General features: G+C 38.6%; 1 protein-coding gene across 1 annotated transcript in view; it reads right to left on the bottom strand.

Moving 5' to 3' along the window:
• LOC107037759 (cysteine-rich motor neuron 1 protein) overlaps nt 1–1219 on the bottom strand; it is a 128208-nt gene extending 126989 nt beyond the window's left edge. The window contains exon 1 of the mRNA XM_015256490.1: nt 922–1219. The gene's annotated coding sequence lies outside the window, so the exon portion shown is untranslated. The remainder of the gene's footprint in view (nt 1–921) is intronic.
• Nucleotides 1220–5491: the final 4272 nt, after the last annotated feature.

Here is a 5491-nt window from a genome sequence, read left to right as displayed (position 1 = left end):
CTCGAGAAAGCATGGGATCAAATGGGTACGGCGGGTTGAAATATCTCTCTTATTCATCCCGGTACCCCTTTGTTTTTTATCGCCACCACATTGAACACATCATTCCCCATATCTTCAAATTTTTTCAAATTTTTCTTGAGTTCCCAGGGGGTTGAAACGTTCAATTTAATCAAAACTCCATAAGAGGCCGTGTATAAGACTGATTTTGTTTATTTAATTTCTCGATATCCATAAGTTCTAAAATTTGAAAATTGTCACCGATGTTCACCATCTGTCTAATACTATTAATTAAAAAAATTATAACTTTGTTGGTGAATGTCAATTTTCAAGGTCATCGCCAAATTCACTTGGCACCCTTAATCGAGTGGGATTTTTGTGGAGGCATCGTTCAGCGTTACAGACGACATTGAGAATTTTTCTCCCGCGAATCACGATCTGGAGCTGAAAACCGCCAGAACTAGCGAAAACAAACGTGTTATCGCTCCCAACAATTATTTTCTCATCAATACCCCGACATTATCACTTGCACGACCCTCTCAGTAACCCAAACAAAAAAAAAGGTCAATGAAAATTTGACGCATTCGCTGCACGTGAGATAGCGAGTTGAATCGACACGCTCGAAATTCAATCGATAGACGCCAGACTTAATGTTTTTGTTTCGCTTATCGGGGATTGAAAAAGTATAGAAAATATTCAATCACTCCGCGATAACACTTCTCATTGCGGTAGTGGCAATTTCAAAAGATTTTCCGGGCGCAGTTCAATCGTGTTTAATTAATCAAATCAATCCCATTAATTTTTCGCACTCTCACAATTGCTTCCACCGGCTTTTTTACACAATTTTTTTCATCTCCAATTGCACAAAACTGCAGTACGTTTGTTACTCTCCCTCTGCCCCAATATTTTCAATCATATTTTTACCTTTTTGTTTTCCCGTGAATAAAAAAAATCCAATTTCTCTTTCTCGCCGTCTCCAAATAATCCACTGTCACTCACATACATCCATTACGCTGTCAAAAAGTGACACTGAAGCGTGCAAAAAAATACTGTTTCTCTCAACATCACTGAATCACACTGACACTTATCAAATTTTTATACCTAATGTACCATCAGCGATAATGATCTCTCCAGCGAAAAGAGATGGCGTGAATTTAAAAAAAAAACTTGAATATCACGCAAAAAAATTAAAGGCGTGAAACGATACTAACACTTGGCACTAGCAAAGAGCAACTGGTTCGAGGCGCGAGTCATCGGTTGGTTTTATATGAACGACCGGTCTCCCTCCATCTCTCTCTAGTGTCTCGGTGTTGCCGGCACTGAGCCCCGTATTCACCAAAGCAAAACAACACTACGAAACGACTGAATAAACGCGCCTTCATACCTGGCGCCTTACCGCATGTGAATTTCTCTCTCTCTATCTCTCTCGCTCCTGTGAGTCATTTTTGTCGATATCAGTAAGTTGACGGTTTTATTTTTTTCCTTCTCCCTTCAATTTTTTTTCTCGCCAAACTTTGGCCCGTGGAATTTCTTAAAACAACACATGAAGATAAAAAAACCGCTTTGCGATTCTTTTCTCCTCTCTGTCTACGCAAATGCAGTTGTCCGCAAATAAAAAACATTCCAACAAAATTCTTTAATGAACAATATTTGAGAGGCTTGAAAGGAAAAAACATGAGATGTTTATGAGCCTTTTATGTACGCAAATAAAAAGTTCTTGGAATCAGCAAAATGAGTATTGCGAAATTTTAAAGGAATCATTTCAACTTTGGAATGTGAAATAAAAATGTACTTTTTTCGTACATTAAAAATGCAATTGGTTGAGTGGAGGGAGAGGGAACTCAATGAAGTGATATTTTGAATGGAAATCTCAGGAGATATGCGACAAAAAAAGCTCCACCTTTTTCCCCCAATTTTTCTCACTCCTTTTGAGAGGATAAAAAAAACGTCGAGAATGGATGTGAGAAATGAGTTATTTTCCGATATATGGAGTGACCCGGTGTATTAGAGCCCAGAGAGGGTCGATCCCGGATGTCCCCTGGTCACTATTCCCCGGCTGTCAGAAGTGCTACGCCAAATGCCCGATGGTGTTTCGAGATAGCGGCGAGGATGAAAAAGACAGTCCAGCGCTCAATACGTATACCCCCATGTGTCTTTCCTTTTTTTTGCTCAACCCAATGTGCCATTTTTCTCATGCTGGGGAGTCACCGAAGGCATTGACACCTATTTCTTTCCACTCATCGGCACTGTTAAAGGTATTTATGACGTGGTCAGGGGGTTCGAAAAAAGTCAAGAAATTGATGATTTTTTAAATACATCCCTTGATTTTTTCAAACCCGTATGCACTGTTGAAAAAATTCAAATGAATTTTCCAGAAAATGACACTGAGTTCGATTTTTTTTTTATTCCGGCCCTTTCTGCCCTCTGATTGGCTAATCGGCCCTATCCAACCCTATGCATGCGGCTGTGGATTCTACACTGCACCGCATTCGCACTCCTATAGAACATAGGAGTAGCATGGGAAACCACAGAAATCCCATGCCGGTACAGGCGTTCACTATATTAGCGACCTCCCGCTCGCCGGAGCCTCCGGTTGAAAAACTCGGTTCCACGGGGAATCGAACTCACAACCTTTCGCACACTAGGCTCGCACCTAGCCGCTTCGGCCACCGACGTCGGTACTGAGTTCGCTTTAACGGAAGAAAGTCTATGAAACTTCAAGTTTCCCTGAAAATTCAATGAAATTCCTGATTTTTCAGTGGAAGAACCCTAAAGATTCCGAAATTTCCATGAATTTTCAATGTAAACATGATAATTCATGATTATTCGTTTTTAGACACATATAATCGATCTTCGAATTTTAAAACTCACAGTAGCCTCCCCTTAATGTATTTAAATTGTTCATTCTATTTTTTCCCTCTACTGTTTTTATTTCATTCCAATCCTTATCAAAGCCGCTGCTATTCGTGATAATTATCTGATGGCACGCGAGATCAACGAGTATGTGCTCTCGAGCGTGTTTGGAATTCCACAGTTCAGATGATTTATTCGATATTTGCCGGAGCCGAGAGATAACCATGAACGCAATGCATTCTGAATATTTTTTAATTGTTTATTTTTATTCTCAATTTTTTTTTTCCTCCATGGAGCGATAGATTTCAATTGAATGGCCCATTGAATTCCTCTGATTCTTTTATCGAGGATAGCTGAGAGATTATTTAATTACCGTGTTTATCAATTGTGCAATAATAGAGTGACGTAACAATTGAATTGATAACCGGCGTCATTGGTTTCGGATATTGAGTGGGATTTATTGATTTGAATTTGTAATGTACTGGATTTAAACCCTCTTGGTATTTCTGTTCTTCCATAAGAGTTTCTGGAGTCAATTAGAATTATGGTTTGTTGATTCGAGTTGAGAGTCACGGCGGAGGTAATTCGAGTTGATTCTCCTCAACTTCGTGAATTTGTTTCGATGTCCTTGGGTGGAGAGGCGGTATTCCGTGCAAGTCAGCCGTTCAAGCAGTCTCGTATTCCACATCGACGGCTTGATTAAACTTCAGATGATGAATCCATCGTATTGCAAAGATGTTATTTGAAAATTTCTTCCAATAATGAAGTGATTCTCGAACTGATTCTCGATAGTTCCTGCTACACTGTTATCCAAAAATTGAACTTTCAGGGACAGTTGAATTGTTCTTTTGAGCAGAGGAACGTGGAATTCAATTTGGGCGGGAAAATCATAAATTTTCAGATTTCATTGAGAATTTTTCCGATCCTAATTTCAGCCAATACACTGTTAGAACATTACTCACTGCTAGAACACCTTCCGAATCTAATCGAATTTTCTGCTATTTTTTTGCAGTGTTCAATAATCATTGAATTTACCGTAAGGGTAGAGCTATTTTAAATAGGAGAAAAAGTGCGAGATTAATAGTGAGTTTTAGTCCTTTGGCCAGGGAAAATTCCAGGGAAATTGTAAAATTTACCCTGTATCCCATAAAAAATTATTCCATTTGATTTTTCCATGCCAAGATTTCCTAGAATTTCAGTGGAGCACGATAAAAATTTGTAGAATTTGGCACAGAAAGTTTAGAGGAAAATTTTTAACAGTGTAAAAAATACACAAAAATCTCCCACCTCCCCTCGTCATTTCAGTGTCGATATAATCCGGCAGAACGGATTATGGAAAATAATACAATCAGGTGACACCTAAAAATAATATAATCAGGTCATAGATCGATACTAGACCATTTGGGGGTGAATAATAACCATCGTCTGCTCCGGCGTAACTCGGAATCTTCCACGGAATAGTCTAGACCCTAGACTTTGTCGATAGTAATTGCTGGTAACGAGCGAGGGGGTAATAGAACTGCTCTGGTAATGATATGAGGATCCAAACGCTTCCCAGTTCCCATGATCTCTCTCTCACTCTCTAACTCCAGTCGTCCAGTCTATCTTCTCCCGCCTCCAGTCCCACCTTCTTACTCGATAGAATCTTACCCCACCCTCGGAAATTCGCACTTACAGACAACGCTCCTTGTGGAATTAGATCAATACGATCAAGGGCATTCGGAACTACTTTGATGTTGCCGTTTCGTAGAATAAAAGAACGGCCTCAAGTGGCCTTTTATCGGTATATTCGAGAGAAATATTGAATTGTGGATTTGTTTTTATTACTGGGGACAGAAGGATCCATTCACGCCCCGACAAACAGATTGTTGTAGCTCATGATTTTTATCATTATGATTTTTTACCATTTTTATCACTAGCGAACGAACTAGATTAGTTTACACTATATTACTTTATTTTATTTTTTCCCCTTTTCCGTCTTCAGGATTAGATTAAGGTAATTAGATTCATTCTTATTCTTGATGTATATTTTTTTCATCACACGAACAGTGAAAATTATCCCTCTCGTTGCTATCCACTGGAATAATCAGCTATAATACCCCAAGACCTTCAAAATTATCGGATATTTTCCGAATGTTTTGTTGCATAGTCTTGCAGATTAAGCGCTGCGCGCTCGGGAATTTACTGCAAAGCTGATATTAATTCGCTACCTCACGAAAAATCGTTAGAATCGAGAGAATGAAGTCTCTTGATGCAGTTCCTCCCACTCCCCAGACTGTTTGAAGTTTTTTGAAAATCAAGGAATAGTTGTGCTTGAATTCTCAATGTTGTGAATTTGAATTCAATTTAAAATCAAATCGTTCATGGAATCTCTCATTCGGGTTGGAAATTCAGAATAATTGGGTTTTCCATGTTAGACTGCCACTGATATTGCAAGGACATCTAGAATTTTCAAATTCATTGCAGAAATTTCAATCCCCGAAATTTCAGTGGAAATTAAATTAGTGCATCATAAATACTGATTAAAATTGAGTGCAAACATTGACTGAATGTAAAACAAACACGATACTTCATATTACTCAAGTCCCGTCCCAGAAAATTACTTCTTAATTTGTTGATAAATATTTATATCCAGTAGAAG

This window comes from Diachasma alloeum, unplaced genomic scaffold (genome assembly GCF_001412515.2).
Source record: "Diachasma alloeum isolate Michigan unplaced genomic scaffold, Dall2.0 Dall_scaffold_00269, whole genome shotgun sequence".
NCBI classification, from domain to species: domain Eukaryota; kingdom Metazoa; phylum Arthropoda; class Insecta; order Hymenoptera; family Braconidae; genus Diachasma; species Diachasma alloeum.
Note: the sequence above shows the minus strand (reverse complement) of the source record. Positions and strands in the feature narration are given on the sequence as shown.